This window comes from Schistocerca piceifrons, chromosome 2 (genome assembly GCF_021461385.2).
Source record: "Schistocerca piceifrons isolate TAMUIC-IGC-003096 chromosome 2, iqSchPice1.1, whole genome shotgun sequence".
Lineage (NCBI taxonomy): Eukaryota > Metazoa > Arthropoda > Insecta > Orthoptera > Acrididae > Schistocerca > Schistocerca piceifrons.
The window spans coordinates 381,270,602-381,290,011 of record NC_060139.1 but is presented as its reverse complement, the minus strand read 5'-3'; the positions used below and the strand labels follow the sequence as shown (position 1 = coordinate 381,290,011).

At 45.4% G+C, this 19,410-nt stretch overlaps 1 protein-coding gene across 3 annotated transcripts in view; it reads left to right on the top strand.

Annotated features, from left to right (window-relative positions):
* The window catches only part of LOC124777142 (probable inactive tRNA-specific adenosine deaminase-like protein 3), a 517,952-nt gene that overhangs the window by 351,385 nt on the left and 147,157 nt on the right, over positions 1-19,410 (top strand). The window lies entirely within an intron of this gene.

Sequence of the window (19,410 nt, the reverse complement as noted above, 5' to 3'; positions counted from 1 at the left end):
GCCTAGAGGTCATGTGAGTGCAGCTTCTCACTATCTCTTAGAGTTAAAGAATGGTGAAATCACTGACATGAGGGTCACAGGAGCTCAGATAGCATAGACAGCAGACCATAGCACAACTACGGCAAATGAGTGGTGACAAGACGGATTCAGGGTGACAATGTGGCAAGGAGAATAGGCACAGCTTCTTCCAGAAGGACTACACCATGAGAAGAAAGTAATATTGTTCCACTGGCTGTACACAATAGACCAATGACGATAGCCAGTCAGAGATTTACAGACAGAGTGTTCAGAACAGATTTATGGAATACAATTGTATTTGTGTTGTGATTACAGCGTTGCTGAATTTTTTGAATGACATCCTGCTCGCCACTGTACTATCTGTCATATATATACAGCAGAGTGTATGTGTGTCTGTCTGTGATCTCCTCCCCAACAAATGGATCAATTTCTGCCAAATGTCGCATAAAAACAGTGGGCCTCAGCAGTATCAGCAATGTAATGCTTATGACCACTTAGATCCAATAGGAGTAAAACGTCAGCCCCTGAGAATAGGCTGCCCTGAACAACAGGCATGTTGTGTGGGAACATTACTGGTCTGCCAAATCAACCTGCTTGTCAGGGCAGCCTACGTGTGAGGGAATGAAATGATTTTCTGGGCCCTCACATATAGAGTGCCCTTCATGATGAACGTGGTATGCTTGAGCAGTATCAGCCTGCCTTATCGACCTGCTTTGCATGGCAGACTTTACGTCAGAGGCAAATAAATGATTTTCAAGCCCCTGGTGTGTAGACTGCCATGCATGGCAGTCATGTACTGGCAGTAGTACTGGCCTGCTTAGGGAACTGTATTGTAAGGGCTACATGCTGATGAGTGTGCTTGAAGACAGGTTAGATGAGTGGAGAAGAGGATGGATGCAGTGAGAAGGGGTGGAAACAGAGAGAGAGGGAGAGAGAGAGAGAGAGAGAGAGAGAGAGAGAGGAAGGGAAGATGCATAAGGCAGGCTGGTGTAGAGGGGTAAGGGGCAGCTGGAAATGAAGAGGGGGAGGTGGAGATTGAAGGAGAAGGGAGCAGGAGGGAGGGAGAGGAAGATACAGTCTGAGAGAGAGGCTGGAGGAAATTTACAAAGAGAGGGACGAGGAGATGAAGAGAGGAGTAGGGACGAGAAAACGACAGATAGATGTGTAACGATGAGATGGAAAGACAGAGGGAGGAAGAGGCTGACACAGAGAGGGGAGCAAGAGTTGTATTCCATGTCTGTGTCACACTCATACACAGTTGAAGCCATGGAAAAAGGGCCAGTTTATTATAATTTTCACAACGGCAATTGCAACCTTTAGTCATTGTCAAGTGCCAAAGGTATTGAAAACAAAGCAACTGTCGACATTATTAAAACATGTAAAACCAATGTAGGATCATATCCTTTCTAAATATTTTATGTAATATTGACAACTGCAATGTTTCTAGCACCTTAACCACTTGAAAATGAATCAAGGTCAAAACTGAAACTTTGGCAATTGTAATATACAGTCGATGTTTAACATTTTGCTCTATTTAAAATAGATCTGGAAGCAGAGATCTCGAATTGTCATGCGTGGTTTACTGCTAACACTATGCCGCAGACTGGGACATTAAGCTGGATTCTGTGGTGTTCAGCAATGAGTCTTGCATCCTTTTGTAGTGGTCAGATATACACTAACAAGTCCGTAGGCAACCTCGTGAAATGTCGCAGGAAGCATGCCTCTTCAACTCCTGGAACTAGACGCTCTTTGGACATAACTGGACTAATTTCGTAACTGTTGAAGAGACGTTGATTGTTCGCCAGTATGTGACATGAATGGTAGATCCTGCTGTCAGTAGAATACCGAATGGCCTGTTCCAGCGAGATAACGCACTCTGCAGATCACAGCGCAGTCACCTGATTTGTCACCTATAGAACAGAGCAGACGTATGCTTTCATACCAGCCTCCAAACAGTGATCTTCATTAGCTGACGCAGCCAGTGACTTAGGCATAAACATTTTCACAAAGATTGGTAAATATTGGACTGCTGCTTCATGGGGTAACACTTTCCATATCCGTCTCTGTATATTATTATTTGGAACGTAGCCCCATGTCTAGGTTACGTTGGAAGGTGACAGTTTGTTTGTGTGTTGGCGAAGCCAGTGAATGTGACTACAAAATCTAGAGTGTTGAGACATATTCATCTACAAATTTGTTCGAGGTCAAAGTTATTTCCAAAGGTGATGATTCAGTTGTGAGTTGGCGAAGTCAGTGAATAAGATAACTATAATTCTTGTTGTGGTGCATATTGTATGAGGGCTATATTTTTTCCAAGGTATGATTGGTCGCGATATTAAAATCGCAGTATATTCTTTGTAGCTTTGAGCAGATGTGTTGCGCAGTGTCTTCAGTATGCCCGTCGACCACCGTAACATCGCACTTTCCGGTTCTGTGTGCACAGTGAGTACGTTAAGATGCCGAGAGCAATAGTGTTTCCCGCCAAGTATGAAGTGGGTGCTGTCATTCTATTTATTGATGGTGAGGGGTTTAGTCTGATTTCATGGATCCCACATAACGTAACTGTCAGGTACGAGAGCATAGTGCGGAAGTTGTGCAGGAACTTCTGAGCAAGATATACAGACGTTCATGGTGCAAGAGATCAGAGAAGGAAGCGAGTGTCAACCGATGATGGGGTCAGACAATGGATCAGGCGATTCGAGAAAATCATCTACAGAGAACAATTTAGAACAAGCGGAGTGGAATGTAATCATCAGGCATTGTTCTTCTTCATGAGAGTGCTCGGCCACACGCTTTATCTACAGCAAAAATGCTCCTGCAGCGTTTTCGATCGGAGTGTTTGATCACCCATCGTATAGTCCGGACTTGGCTCCTTCTGATTTTCATCTGTTTGCTCACGTGAGCCGCTGTCTATGAGGACCGGGTCGAGTTGACAGAGGAGATAGAGAAGATCCAAAGAAGAGCGGCGCGTTTCGACACAGGGTTGTTTGGTAAGCATGATAGCGTTACGGAGATGTTTAGCAAACTCAAGTGGCAGACTCTGCAAGAGAGGCGCTCTGCATCGCGGTGTAGCTCGCTTTCCAGGTTTCGAGAGGGTGCGTTTCTGGATGAGGTATCGAATATATTGCTCCCCCCCTACTTATACCTCCCGAGGAGATCACGAATGTAAAATTAGAGAGTTTCGAGCGCGCACGGAGGCTTTCTGGTAGTCGTTCTTCCCGCGAACCATACGCGACTGGAACAGGAAAGGGAGGTAATGACAGTGACTCGTTAAGTGCCCTCCGCCACTCACCGTTGGGTGGCTTGCGGAATATAAATGTAGATGTAGATGTAGACGCAGACAAGAAGTTGCACCAGCACAACGAATTGACGCAAAGCACAGACGGCTGCCTTCTATGACGAGGGTATTGTGAAGCTGGTACACCATGTAGAGAAGCAGTTGGAAAGTGTAGTTAATGTTGCAGTTAAAGTATTTTCGATTTTCATTGCTCAACGCATTTCCCGACCAAAAGGACCCGGAAAAAACGAAAAACCTCTAATTTTGATGAATGGTTTATGTGCGCCATTTTGATGGTACCATTAGTCAAAGAAGGCCGATGGAATCGCTAAGTTCAGTATTTACGTATTTTCTAGAAACTATTCTTAACGTGGAAGGTGCTCTTGAGCGTTGTAGTTACGAATCAGTCATACATGATCATTGTCTTCTTTCAGGAGGCAGAGACTTTACAAAAAGGTGATGTAACATGTCAAACCGGTTGACGTATTCCTAAAATAGCTAGAAAAATATTTATAAAGCGCTAATACGGCTGCAGTTTCCACAGGTTGTAAGCCAGTTCTCGGAGTACTGCATCCCTGTGTTTACTGTCTACCCTCCATCACCCCTACTTCCAATAGGGCAGACATTATGACCACAGAAATTTGTGAATATGTAAAACCATTTAAATGACTGATTCTCAGTTGTTTAGCTGCTGTGTATATATCAAGAGACGATTATTCAGCAACAACAAATGGTCATCATAATGATCGTGTATATACACAAGCAAACGTTTTAATTTGTCACAAATAAAGAAATAAAAAAAAACGTACCCTGCAATAGACGGTGAATACAAAAGCACTTTTCTGTTTGGTTTTAAAAATGGCTCTGAGCACTATGGGACTCAACATCTGTGGTCAGCAGTCCCCTAGAACCCAGAACTACTTAAACCTAACTAACCTAAGTACAGCACACACATCCATGCCCGAGGCAGGATTCGAACCTGCGACCGTAGCAGCCGCGCGGTTCCGGACTGCGCGCCTAGAACCGCTAGACCACCGCGGCCGGCGTTTGGTTTTAAATTCACTATCACTGTGTATGTTCACTGATGACCGGATATTTAGCGAGTATCTATGCGAACTTCACCACTCCCCAGCCACTACTCACATCAGTTGTGTATAACTTTTTCAACCACAGGTTACTTGCAGTTTGATATGTGATTCTTTTAGCAGTTTTCGACTGATAAGAGTATATAACATTTCCTTTGTCTTTGACATACAAACGATCCATTGAACGTCTCCATCCTGCATTGTTCGCGTGCTATACTCCAGCTACCGTAGCGTTATCGAGAAGAACACGTAGAAAAACTAGCAATTTTATCTACCTCGGAGTCAAGCAAGTACTTAATGAAAACCACGAATTCAGCGCGATGGATGCTGTGGGCAAAAACTAAAATTCGTGCGAAACAGCAACCTAACAAATGAAGCAGGTAATATAGGACTGTGTAACCCCATTATTCGGGTTGCCGCAGTCATTTATTGCTGTTTTTGCGACTCAGCCATATTAATACCTGCTGCTATCGATACGGGATGCGCAGCGCTACATTGGCGTACCTCTTCGGAACTAGCGCCAGAGCGCACAGTGATTCGGCCTCTGATTGCAGCTTTTCACGGTTTTGAGACTTACTCTAAGTAAATAGCGATGCGACTTGTGAGGCCGAGGAGGACAGATCAGATTCCTTTTGCTACCCGTCCAGACCTGAGCGAGATGTTTTTTAGTTATGTCACTGCTGGTAACACGTTAAGTCTAAAAGTATCTGACAATCGATCTAGGGTGATAACACTGTGCGCAAGATATCCGCGTCAGCCCATGTGGAGGAAACTCGCAACCTTTCTGAAAGCTATTTTTATCTTTCAGCTCCTCACGGCATATTTTCCAAAATAGCTCTACTCTTCTGCCTGACAGCTGTTAACAGCTCGTATGTGCGTGAACTCGTAATTTTATTTTCACGGCATTTCAGTTTTGTATGGAGGTATATTAGTTCGATGTCATACTAACACGCGTAGTCAACTGGTATAGACACTGTAAACATTGGAAAAAAACTTACAAATAAACATTTTACTGATAGAAATTGAGTTATTGTAACCTGCCTTTTTAGGAGATTTTAAGCTGTATTATTTCTTGTGAATGGCATCCCTCCATATGTAGTCTTTTGTCCAATTTGCCGTTAATAGTCTACATTGTTCTTGCAGCATCTCACATCTGAGGCCATATGGAACTCACTGTTAATTTATGCTGTCGATGTTCTTGTAAGATGTTGCTCCACAACTGTAATACACCATCCGATAAAACAATCTTCACAATACTATATAATGCGGAACTGACAATGTCTCACGAGAGACAGTGTAAAAGAGGTGGGCAGTGTTGTGTCATTGGTGAAGAAGCAATAACAACAGAGTGGTTGGTCAGGAGAGCTCACTGACTTCGAAGGTGTAGTAGTCGTCGGGTATTACCTGCGTAACAAAGTTGTCAGAGAGGATTAAACACTTCTAAAGCTGCTCACGTCGACTGTGATTGTGAAGTGGAAACGCAAAAGAATAACCAGAGGTATCGAACATTGCGGACAGTGATTGTAAAAAATCGCACGAAATCAGCGTAAGGAACCACTCGTGACTTGAAAAGTCCTCCCAGCGGCGTAATCATCACGATGACTGTGCGTAGGTAATTATAAAGAATTGGTTGCAATGGTCGAACAGCTCCACATAAGCAACTTGTCTCTGAAATCAGTGCTGAACGAGACTTGAGGTGGTGTAAAGAGCGATACCACTGGACGCCGGATGACTGGAAACGAGTGATTTGGAGTGAATAATCACACTGTACCCTGTGACATTCCAGTGGAAGGGTTTGAATTTGGCGAATGGCTGGAGAACGTTGTGTGCCTTCGTGTGTATTGCCAACAGTGAACTGCAAAGGAGGTAGTGTTACATTGCGGATGTGTTTGCGTGGTTAGGGTGTGGTCCTCATTTTTGTGGCTAACAAAACGCTAAATAGAGAGTTTGAACACATTTTACAGCAGTGTACTACGTACAGTAGAGGAATACTTTGGAGACGATATTATTTGTATCACGACAATGCACCCTGTCGGCTTTATCATTCCTCACAATCTCAGCGTGCGGGCCCCTTGGTCTGTACAAATAGTACCTCCGCAAGTTTCTTCGTAGCTCTGATACAGCAGTATCTATTAAGTATGGTAAGCAGCAACTCGATTTTCCTGTGACATGCACTATATTAAATGGTTCAGCGTCCGGTGTTTTATTCGACTGGCTACCACGACTTCTAACAGCTCGTCTTCTTTCGCGTGGAATATGCCTGGACCACCGTGCACAAGGCATGTCGAGAAGTTGTTTGGAAATCGAACAATCAGTATACTCATGAAAAATTTATAAAAACACAGATGCAAGTCGCCTTCGTTGTCAAAGCACTTAGTGAGCCGTGTGAAGAACGTTCTGATCCCTCCGTCAAAAATGTTTCCCGCCGCCGGCGTGGTGGCATGTTTAAGGACACTCTCCGTCACATCGTCGACAGAAAACTTTTTTCACCTGCGAACAATTTGAGGAAGATGAAAAGATGAAAATCTGAGCGGGCCAGGTAAGGGCTGTGACCGGGATGGTTAACGATGTCCCAACCGAAGGAATCCAAAAGCTGCCTTTTCAGCGTTGGCTGTGCGGGGACATGGATTGTGATGGGAGAAGCACACTGTATTTTTTAACATTCGTCTTCTTTTTCCTGCATCGCACTCTGTAGTTTTTTTTTTAGTGTTCCACAGAACTGCACACCATTGATTCTTTATCCCGGGGGCAAAAATTTTGTGAGGAGAATCCCTTTACGTTTCCAAAAGAAAGAGACTCTGATTTATGGGCCGAAACAACGAGTCTGAACTTATTGTTTATGGTGTGGAGGGATGTCAACAGTGCATACATTGATTGTAGTTGCGTCATATGACACCACAAGAAAAAGAATCCACCGTGGTTAAATCGGGAAAACTCGATGGACCGCCCTGTCCTGTTCACTGCTGGCCACAGACAGCGTCTAGATGTTTGCTAACGATGTGTGTGTTTGAGTGTGGAGGGTGCACTCGAAACAAAATTATTAATCGCCTAACAAATGGCACAAAGATTTCAAGAAAATAAAAGAACAGTCAAATGGAAATTAAAAAAAAAAAAAAACGCAGGCCTATTATGACCACAGCTGATAGGCGTCACATAACAGTTAATCATCTCTAGTCGAGTTGCTTCTGAAGTAGCAACACTGTCTCGAAAGTTGGTTGCACTGCATTTTATGAGATAGCTCATTGCAACTGTGTGCTCGTGCGTCAGTTGTGAGAAGCTCGCATTGTTGAGTTGTTACGGCAATGGGGCAGTTTGCATTAGAACAGCGAAATGATATGTTATATGAAGGCAGGCTTCATCTAGGAATGTAAAGAAATGTTTCAAGCGAAGTATGCTGGTAGGAAACCACCTCACGACCAGCACTATTCAAGATCCATACAAGAAATGGAGGCCTGTAGGATCCGTTTAGAATATCCAGAGGAATAGGTGATCGTCAGTGAGGACTCCCGAAACTATAAGCAGAATTCACATGGATATTGCGAAAAATTCCCGCAGCAGGTTGGTGTATCTCGTACATACTGTCATCGTGTACTAAAAGATATGAAATTAAAAGCCGGCCGGGGTGGCCGTGCGGTTCTAGGCGCTTCAGTCTGGAACCGCGCGACCGCTACGGTCGCAGGTTCGAATCCTGCCTCGGGCATAGATGTGTGTGATGTCCTTAGGTTAGATAGGTTTAAGTAGTCTAAGTCTAGGGGACTGATGACCTCGGATGTTAAGTCCCATAGAGCTCAGAGCCATTTGAACCATTTGAATCGGCGAATTGCTACGAGTAATGAGGATAATAGGCATGGGGTGGTGTATTTGTGGTGTGTAGGTAAGTGCGAATTTGAATCTGACGGGAGGCATGCTAGGGTAATCCGTGCAGTTACGACGACGACTGTGTCTGGATGGTGCAGTGTTCAGCGCATCTACGTAGTAAGCAGGAGATCCGGGTTCGGTTCCCAGTCTGGCACATGTTTTCAACTTTCACCATTGATTTAAATCAATGGCTGCTCTCAGCCAGTGTCTGTAATTTCTTTGTGTCTCATGAAATATATGCTGTTTAACACATCTGTCATTTTTATGAAAAATAAACTTCTTGTTTCTAATTGCGTGTTTCACACAAAAATCTAGTTTTAATTGCAAACGCAAATTCTCAGTTACAGATCTTTCATGAAACATTATTTATCAGGATTGTTAAAATTAGAAAAGTGCAAATTAAATTTTTTCCGTCTTTACGTATTTTACGCATCACGAAAATCTCCGTAGAACGCGCGCGTCCGAAATCTCAGGCGAGCACCGTGCCGTGCTGCCACGCTGTTTGTCGAAATAACGACCCTGCTTTGGCCTATGGTCGAAAAACTTCAAAGACGGGTGTATATAGAATTGTTAGAGTTGCATCGAAACGCTGTGGTTGACTGATATTTGTATTTTGAACTTCAGGTACCATAAACACAAAAAAAAAAAAATGAAAAACCAATTAGAGTGGTCACCTTGTCAGTACTGTGTATGTTTTTGGTCATGCCTTGTACACGTTGGTTCAAATGTCTCTGAGCACTATGGAACTTAACATCTGTGGTCATCAGTCCCGTAGAACTTAGAACTACTTAAACCTAACTAACCTAAGGACATCACACACATCCATGCCCGAGGCAGGATTCGAACCTGCGACCGTAGCAGTCGCCGGGTTCCGGACTGAGCGCCTAGAACCGCGAGACCACCGCGGCCGGCCCTTGTACACGAGTCGTTCGTCTGAGTCACCTTATAATTTGTATGTTTTTAAAAAGAGAAGCAGAAGTGGGTGATTGATGTAGTATCATTGCCACAGATACTACTACAACGGCGCGCCAACACAAAGTTGGCGGCCCGTCGTCTGCCGAGCACAGCGCACTCCAGCGGGCTGTGCAGCTCGACGGAACTGGAGTGTGCCTCGTTCACTTCTTAGCTAGATTTCCACCTAGGCAGACGCACTTCCATAATCGGCCCTCAGCCAGTTCTGTGATGTTTGCCTTGATTCTCTGAGGAGGGCCCATCAGGCTTAGTCCCTGAGAATATGTTGTGTTAGTTATAGCCGACGCTGCAATCCTACAAACTACTAAAGATACGGGTTCCCGGGTTCGATTCCCGGCGGGGTCAGGGATTTTCTCTGCCTCGTGATGGCTGGGTGTTGTGTGCTGTCCTTAGGTTAGTTAGGTTTAAGTAGTTCTAAGTTCTAGGGGACTGATGACCATAGATGTTAAGTCCCATAGTGCTCAGAGCCAACTAAAGATAAGTAATTTTGATTGTACTATGTTTTTCTTGAATAATAATCCTTCTCTCTCACAGTGTGCCGTACCGCATATTATTGCAACCTGGACTCCTTCAGCTTCTATCAACTCGACCTCCTACTTATTTGCATTTAGTAACGAGCTGAAAACACCCACGCGTTTTGTGCCTCTAAACAGTTGTTGTTGTTGTCTTCAGTCCTGAGACTGGTTTGATGCAGCTCTCCATGCTACTCTATCCTGTGCAAGCTTCTTCATCTCCCAGTACCTACTGCAGCCTATAGCCTTCTGAATCTGCTTAGTGTATTCATCTCTTGGTCTCCCTCTACGATTTTTACCCTCCACGCTGCCCTCCAATACTAAATAGGTGATCCCTCGATGTCTCAGAACATGTCCTATCAACCGATCCCTTCTTCTAGTCAAGTTGTGCCACAAGCTCCTCTTCTCCCCAATTCTATTCGATACCTCCTCATTAGTTATGTGATCTACCCATCTAATCTTCAGCATTCTTCTGTAGCACCACATTTCGAAAGCTTCTATTCTCTTCTTGTCTAAACTATTTATCTTCCACGTTTCACTTTCATACATGGCTACACTCCATACAAATACTTTCAGAAACGACTTCCTGACAATTAAATCTATACACGATGTTAACAAATTTTTCTTCTTTAGAAACGCTTTCCTTTCCATTGCCAGTTTACATTTTATATCCTCTCTACTTCGACCGTCATCAGTTATTTTGCTCCCCAAATAGCAAAACTCCTTTACTACTTTAAGTGTCTCATTTCCTAATGTAATTCCCTCAGCATCACCCGACTTAATTCGAATAAATGATATTCGCTACGATGACTTTTCACACATCGATATCCTCATATTATTCGTTCTCACCATTTAGAACGAACGATTAACCGTCGTGAATTTCTGAACCTTCAGCTGTGGTACTGAGGGCGGCAGTGTGACTTACCTCAGTAGGACACTTCGCGGAGGCGGAAAAAAGAGAAAGGAAAGCTTTTAGTTACTAGGATTCGGCGCCCGCCTGCCGCGGGATTTCTGGCAGGCACAAAAAGACGAAATAAAGCCGGGAGGCAGCCGGATGAAAGCAAAGTTATGCCTGCCGCCGCAATATCGGCCCGCGGCGGTCGGGCGCCGGCGGTAAGCGGCAGACGAGCCGGCGTGTCGCAGCCAGCAGCCGGGGGCCACGGCGAGGCTGCGGGATCCGGGCCGGGAGGAGACTGGCGGCGCGGCGGCCAATATCGCCGCGTTATGCCGCCTGCCGACAAAATACTCGCAGCCAGCCAGCCGCCTCGGCTGCTGCTGCCGCTAGTGTCTGACAACCACCGACCCGCCACGATCCACGGCGGGACTGGCGCCCTCGACACGCCAGCCACGCGGTCGGAATTTAGGCCCACCGTTGCACCAAAGCACACTGTTCCCGCAGTCTGTCCGCAGACGTTTAAGACAGCCGTATTTACTGTAGGAGATTAGTAAACAACATTCAAAACTAGTACTTTCTCTCTCCTAGCATTTCCGACTCCACTATCGTCTGTCCGATTACTGTAGTGACTGTAGAGCCAACACTGCTTTTTGGCATCTACACCACTGGCCATTAAACCACTGGCCATTAAAATTGCTACACCACGAAGGTGACGTGCTAAAGACGCGAAATTTAACCGACCGGAAGAAGATGCTGTGATATGCAAATGATTAGCTTTGCAGAGCATTCATACAAGGTTGGCGCCGGTGGCGACACCTTCAACGTGCTGACACGAGGAAAGTTTCCAACCGATTTCTCATACACAAACAGCAGTTGACCGGCGTTGCCTGGTGAAACGCTGTTGTGATGCCTCGTGTAAGGAGAAGAAATGCGTACCATCACGTTTCCGACTTTGATGAAGGTCGGGTTGTAGCCTGTCGCGATTGCGGTTTATCGTATCCCGACATTGCTGCTCGCGTTGGTCGAGATCCAATGACTGTTAGCAGAATATGGAATCGGTGGGTTCAGGAGGGCAATACGGAACGCCGTGCTGGAATCCAACGGCCTCGTATCACTAGCAGTCAAGATGACAGGCATATTATACGCATGCCTGTAACGGATCGTGCAGCCACGTCTCGATCCCTGAGTCAACAGATGGGGACGTTTGCAAGACAACAACCATCTGCACGAACAGTTCGACGACGTTTGCAGCAGCATGGAATATCAGCTCGGAGACCGTGGCTGCGGCTACCCTTGACGCTGCATCACAGACAGGAGCGCTTGCAATGGTATACTCAACGACGAACCTGGGTGCACGAATGGCAAAACGTCGTTTTTTCGGATGAATCCAGGTTCTGTTTACAGTATCATGATGGTCGCATCCGTGTTTGGCGACATCGCGGTGAACGCACATTGGAAGTGTGTATTCGTGATCGCCATACTGACGTATCACCCGGCGTGATGGTATGGGGTGCCATTGGTTACACGTCTCGGTCACCTCTTGTTCGCACTGATGGCACTTTGAACAGTGGACGTTACATATCAGATGTGTTACTACCCGTGGCTCTACCCTTCATTCAATCCCTGCGAAACCCTACATTTCAGCAGGATGATGCACGACCGCATGTTGCAGGCCCTGTACGGGCCTTTCTGGATACAGAAAATGTTTGACTGCTGCCCTGTCCAGCACATTCTCCAGATCTCTCAACAATTGTAAACATCTGGTCAATGGTGGCCGAGCAACTGGCTCGTCACAATACGCCAGTCACTACTCTTGATGAACTGTGGTATCTTGTTGAAGCGGCATGCGCAGTTGTACCTGTACACGTCATCCAAGCTCTGTTTGACTCAATGGCCAGGCGTATCAAGGCCGTTATTACGGCCAGAGGTGGTTGTTCTGGGTGTTGATTCTCAGGATCTATGCACCCAAATTGCGTGAAAATATAATCACATGTCAGTTCTAGTATAATATATTTGTCCAACGAATACCCGTTTATCATCTGCATTTCTTCTTGGTGTAGCAGTTTTAATGGCCAGTAGTGTATGAAGAAATGCAGTCGCAGCTAATGCAAGAGGCCAGGTTAGAGGCTCAGGTCGGAGCTGATACAGCCACTCACAACTGGACCTTTCTTTTCTTTTTTCTTTTTTTTTTCTTTTAAGTCATCAGTGTTGTGACTTTTGATGTAGCCCACCACGAATTCCTCTTCATCTCAGAATATCAGTTGTAGCCTACGTTGTCAGTTATTTACTGGATGTAATCCAATCTGTCTTCCTACACAGTTTTTAACCTCTATATCTCCCTCTAGTACCATGGAAGTTATTCCGTGATGTCTTAACAAATGTCCTACCTTCCTGTCGCTTCTTCTTGTCAGTGGTTTCCGTATATTCCTTTCCTCGCCAATTCTGTGGAGAAGCTCCTCATTCGTACCTTATCAGTCCACCTCGCAACATTCATCTGTAGCACCACATCTGAAATGCTTCGATTCTCTTCTGTCACTGGTTTCCTACAATCCATGTTTCACTACCATGCAATGCTGTACTCCAAACGTACATTCTCAGAAATTTCCTCAAATTAAGGCCCTTGTTTGATACTAATCTCTATCTCTTCACCATAGATATTCTATTTGTCAAGGCTAGTCTGCTTTTTATGTTGTCTTCACTCCGTCCATCATGGTTCATTTTACAAAATTGTTAAGGCTTTCGTGCCCTCTTGTTGACAGACAGCCTGTTGGCTTCTGTCTCTGATTCTTCGCCCGATGTTTCTTTGATGATTTTCCTGAGGTTACGCCAGCACGAGTGACTACCATTCTCAAAGCTTCACCTTCCATTGCTGCTGGTCGTGAAGCTTTGTCAACGCCACCCACTAATACAGAATGAGATTTTTCACTCTGCAGCGGAGTGTGCGCTGATATGAAACTTCCTGGCAGATTACAACTGTGTGCCGGACCGAGACTCGAACTCGGGACCTCCCCCAGGCTGTGGCTAAGCCATGTCTCCGCAATATCCTTTCTTCCAGGAGTGCTAGTTCTGCAAGATCCGCAGGAGGTCTTCTGTGAAGTTTGGAAGGTAGGAGACGGGGTACTGGCGGAATTGGAGCTGTAAGGACGGGTCGTTAGTCGTGCTTGGGTAGCTCAGTTGTAGAGCATTTGCCCGCGAAAGGCAAAGGTCCCGAGTTCGAGTCTCAGTCCGGCACACAGTTTTAATCTGCTAGGAAGTTCCACCTACTAATGCTGGCGAAAAGTCAAAAAAAATCATGAAACAAACGTCGGACGAAGAACCTGAGACAGAAGTCAACAGCCATATTGCCGTATGTTATTTTGCTGCATAGGCAGCAGAATTTCCTAACTTAGTGCACTTTGTGATCTCCAATTCTGATGTTAAGTTTCTGCCTCTTCTCATTTCTGCTACTTCTCATTACTTTCGCCTTTCTTGGATCAACTCTCAGTCCATAACCTCTACTCGTTACACTGTTCATTCTTTTCAGCAGATTCTGTGATACTTCTTCACTCTCATCGAGGATAGCTTTGTTATCAGCGAATATTATCGTTGGTATCTTTCCACCTTGGATTTCTAATTCCACTCATGAACGTTTCTTTTGTTTACGTCATTGCTTCTTCGATGCATGGACTGAACAGTAGGGGGGAAAGACTACATTCATGTGTGCACCATTTTTAATCCGAGTTCTTCGTTCTTGGTTCTTCCAGTCGTATTGTTCTTTCTTGGTTCCTCTGCTTACCGTATATCGTCCGACTTTCCCTGTAGCTTACTACTATTTTTCTCAGAATGTCGAACATCTCGCACCATTGTACATGGTCATGCACTTTTTCCAGGTCGAAAATTCTATGAGCGTGTCTTGGTTTTTCTTCAGCCTTGCATCCATTATCAAAGGCAACGTCAGAACTGCCTCCCTAGAGCCTGAAATGATCGTCACCTAATACATTCTAAATTTCATTTTCTCTCCTTCTGAATATTATTCTCATCAGCAACTTGCATGCATGAGCTGTTAAGCTGATTGTGCCAGAATTCCGGGGCTACTTACTTATAAGGCAAGTCGTGTCTTCAAGAAGTCGTGTCGATTACTACTCGCTGCAACAGAGCGGAAGCACCAAAGGCGCAAAACATTGATGCAGCAGAAAGACAGAATCACTGTGGCCGGGGAGACCTAGATGCTTCACAACGTTCGAGCCATCGTTTGTTGTGGCTTGTATGATTGAAATCGATGCAGTAGCAAAAACAAGGATGGGCCAAGTCCATATAAATACTCGTCATTTTTAGTCAAAGGTGTTGCATGAGTCAGCGCGTCTGGTCTCTGCGGCTGCTAGCTACTGCCCTGCCGCGGGGGCCGATGCTATGGACTTACCGCCCTCCAACGGACAGGCAGCCTGGGGGGCTGCTGGGGCTGCTGGAGCTGCTGCTGGCCTCCTACGCTGGTGGTCTAATGTTCGATCCTGGGGCCGGGAAGCAATTCAGCCGCCGTCTCTAGCGAAGGACTCTTGCGTGTCGTGTCGTGGGTGCAGACGTAGTAGGTACAAACAGGTCCCTTTAATAGACATAACGGCGCTAGTTAGTCATCGTCTCTATGTATAGGCTTGGTCTTTCGTGGATACAACTCATTTAGAGTCAATGTTTGCTGAATAAAGTCAGAAATTTGAAAACGATTTTCGTCGTTCACTACAAATTCCATTTCTTACTTTCGTAATAACGGAGTTTTAACCACCTAGTCAGACTCCCTCTCATTAAGCCAACCGACTATTTCCGCTTTTACTCCAAACACTGTCGCCCAGTCCCAAGCAAAATTCACGTTTGAGATGCGACACAACGTCCCAGAGCTCAGTTTGGTCATGAAGACCTGTGTCAGACGTTCCCTGAATTTTGGAAGGAAGATGACATCCTGTTTCTGTTTCATGGGCAGCTCTTCCACATGCTATGACCTCAAGTAGTTTCTTCTTGTCAAGCATGTGAAAAGTTTTGTGTGCGAGACACCTTTCAACACTGGCGAGGCTCACCTGCCAAGAATTCTCGTTGCCTCTGACATTACTCGATCAATACAAGGTTGTTAGAATGTGTATGACCAAACTTCGTGCAACAAGATTGTGCTTCAGTAGCAGCTGGGTATGCCACTTTAAACACTTCTCATGAACGTAGCACGCTGTGCCATCTATGCAGATAAATAAAGTTGGTTTCACAAATATATTTATTTGTGTTCTTATCGTCTTCGAACTAATGGTGAATTTCTTATTTTATCACTTTCGCTTATGATTTCAGATTCTATGTGTTGAATCCTGCCTAGTCGTCGACAATGAGGTGTCTAGAAAATCTGCTTTGTCGGATCGCTAGGCAATATTGAAACAAATCGTATTAATGAATTTTGTTTGCAGAGGAAATGATTACAATACATAACTTGGTATTTACATAGATGTGTTGCAAGCAAAGGGCGATAGACAAACTAAACAATGTCCTTCAGTATATACAATTCCCAAGTCGCTGGTTTTGAAGTGCCTAATCTTGATGCTGCAGTAGAAGTGGTCCGTGGCCTGTCGGGCGCGGCGCTTACGTTCTCTTCGCATAGAGGCCGCTGCTGTCGCGTTGTCGTCCTGGAGAGAGGTCGGTTAAGCCGTCGGCACACGGACCGTGCATCTGAGCGTTGAGCGTGCCGAGTTTCTGACGTCATAGCGTGGAATAGCACGCTCTAGAGTCTTTCCGAACGTGCAGAGCAATATCTGGCATGTCAGATCTTCTGAGTGTGCGCCTGAGCGTTGACCAATGAGATAGCACAACGCCACCTACGTCACACGCACGCCGTCTCCCTTCAGTACAGAGTGGTGAGGCGCCATATTGGCATTCATTTCAAGCCTATAAAGATGTATGCCGTTTCTGAGCACCAGCCAATTTAGGATCAGTGGAAAACCCGTTGTTAACTTTGTGATTCGTTCCAATAAAGTAATGAGAAACATCATATTCGTGGCAAAAGAATTATTGTAACTTGCGTATTATGAGAGTAGGCTATTTGAAGGCAGCGACACACTGAAGATCCACCCAAAACGCATTGTTCTTGGTACAATTTGTTATAATTAAATTTCAATTAGTAACATATTACGATTAAGGTTTTCAGGAGGCCGTAACATAGTATGAGTAGATTCAAGGATTGTGTTGTTGGTTTAGCGTAGTGAGTAGCATCGCTATCCTATATAGAGTTGTTTGTTGGGGCGGTGGTTCGCGGCGTGGAATTTCCAAAAAAAATTTTCTAACATTCACGTTTTTATTAGGTTCAAATGGCTCTGAGCACTATGGGACTTAACATCTTAGGTCATCAGTCCCCTAGAACTTAGAACTACTTAAACCTAACTAACCTAAGGACATCACACACATCCATGCCCGAGGCAGGATTCGAACCTGCGACCGTAGCAGTCCCGCGGTTCCGGACTGCAGCGCCTAGAACCGTAAGACCACCGCGGCCGGCGTTTTTATTAGGTTCTCATACTTTATTATTAGTTTAATATAAGTATATACTATAATATTTGATGTTATGTAAATATAAGTTCAGCTTTTTTTTTAGGAGTGACTTTGTTCGATTGGCTTAATCTACAGGACAGCTTGCGCTGGTTGTATAAAGATATTTTGGTCCTTTTTCTTTTACGCTTCGTAATTCACATGTTGCAAAGATTCTGCTACTGGGTAGGAACAGTGATCAAGTAAGACTGACCATGGGTTTTTGCTAAAATGTGGGAATGATGAAACAATGTTTATCTTATGCGGAGAAATATTCCAAATTTGTACCGCACTATTTGTAATGGAACTTTTATAAGCCTGAGTCCTTATTGATTGGACATGGTACTTTACTTTTCGTGGACGATGGAGGAAATGTGCGTTTTAATAGAGCTAACGTGGGAATTTTACGCGCACCCGTCGAGTAAACTGTGTGATTTACGAACTAGAAACATCCCTAAACTACCGCTGGAGTGCGTTGCGATCGCTTATACCACGTTGAGGACCATATACCGTATGCACAAGTCGCATCGTTCCTGAGCGTTCAGCAGCACGTTGAACTTGGCACGCTCAAAGTTAACGTACGGCAGCACGGTCCGTGTGCCGACGGCTTTAGCGTGCAACTGGCTGACGTCGTCTCACAGCTCTCTCCGCTCTTACGTTCCCGACTGGCGTGCGGGCGCTTGAGTTTACGCCGTAACACTATGGTTCCCTATTACTTATTCTCCCGCATCATCTCTGAATGTTTGTCCTATAATTAAGGAAACAACGTCTATATGAAAAACAGAAGGAAAAAGAAAACCAATGGAACAGGAACACAACCCTGCATCACGCGCTTACTAAGTCTGAAGAATCAGATCTGAAACTTTTCTAATTTGTTTTAAATCAAGTCATGTCGTGTTGACACTAGGACATAGCCTACTGGTTCATGGTTACTTGTTTCGAAAGTGACTACTGATGGGCATCTGCAATATTCCAAGTGATGTATAGTTATGTCTTTTCCACAGACAAAAGCTTTTATTTATTTTTTTCTTCTACCTGGCCCTTGCGGAACTTCATACTCAAAGTGTTTTCAGAGTCTTACATAACATGAAATCATCACGTACGCGATGGATTCACGATAAATAGGTGACAGGCGATCAACAGATGATCTATCAGGCATGTGAGCCGTCATCTAGAGCCGTCTTCTCCTGCCACGAGAGCCTTAAAACGGGCAGGGAGCGGGAACGTGTGGAGTATGAGGCTTTGCGGGTCATAAATAAAACATCGGGCTGTGCTTGGCAGACATATTTGTTTCAGATTTCCATGCGCGGCGGGAGCGGCACGCGCAGAGATTACGAGCGGACAGCAGGTGCGGCTGCCGCCGCAGAGCCCGCGGTCGGCATTATTGAATCCGGCAGGGCGGGGGTGGGTTTGCGGTGGGGGTGGGGTCGGGGGTGAGGTCTGCGTGCCTGACTTATGAGCACCTCCGGCGGGCTGACCAGACACCTTCTGTCGCGGCCTCCTCACGCTCTTCGTGCTTCCGGTATCACCTCTCCATTCAGTGTATCTCATGGCGCTGCTGAACTCCTGACATACATTTACAACAGCAGAACACTGTGAAGAGCGTGGCAGAGAGCATTTCCCATTGTACCAAATTTTAGGCTTCCTCTTTGTTCCATTCACGTATGGAGCATGGGTAGAGTAATTCTATAAAGCCTCTGAGCTCGCTGTAGTTATTGTAGTCCTGTTTTCGCAGTCCTTGCGTGAGCGATTAGTTCTTGAAACTTTGTAAGCAGGCTGTCACGGGATAGTTGTTTATCTTCAGACATCTGCCAGCTCAGGTTTTCCAGCATTCCTGTCACGCACTCTCATGGATGAAACATACCTGTGACGATCTGTGTTGCCCTTTTCTGTAAATTTTCTGTATTCCCTCACCTTCCTCATCCCCTCCTCCGCAAAATCTCTGTAGTTCCGTTTGGTATGGGTCCTATGCACTTGAGGTACAGTTTGGGATGCCAACGGCCTTGCCGCAGTGGTAACACCGGTTTCCTTCAGATCACCGAAGTTAAGCGCAGTCGGGCTGGGCTAGATCTTCGATGAGTGACCATCCGGTCTGCCAAGCGCTGTTGGCAAGCGGGGTGCACTCAGCGCTTGTGAGGCAAACTGAGGAGATACTTGATTCAGATGTAGCGGCTCCGGTCACGGAAACTGACATACGGCTGGGAGTGCGTTGTGCTGACCACATGCCCCTCTTTATCCGCATCCAGTGGCGCCTGTGGACTGAGG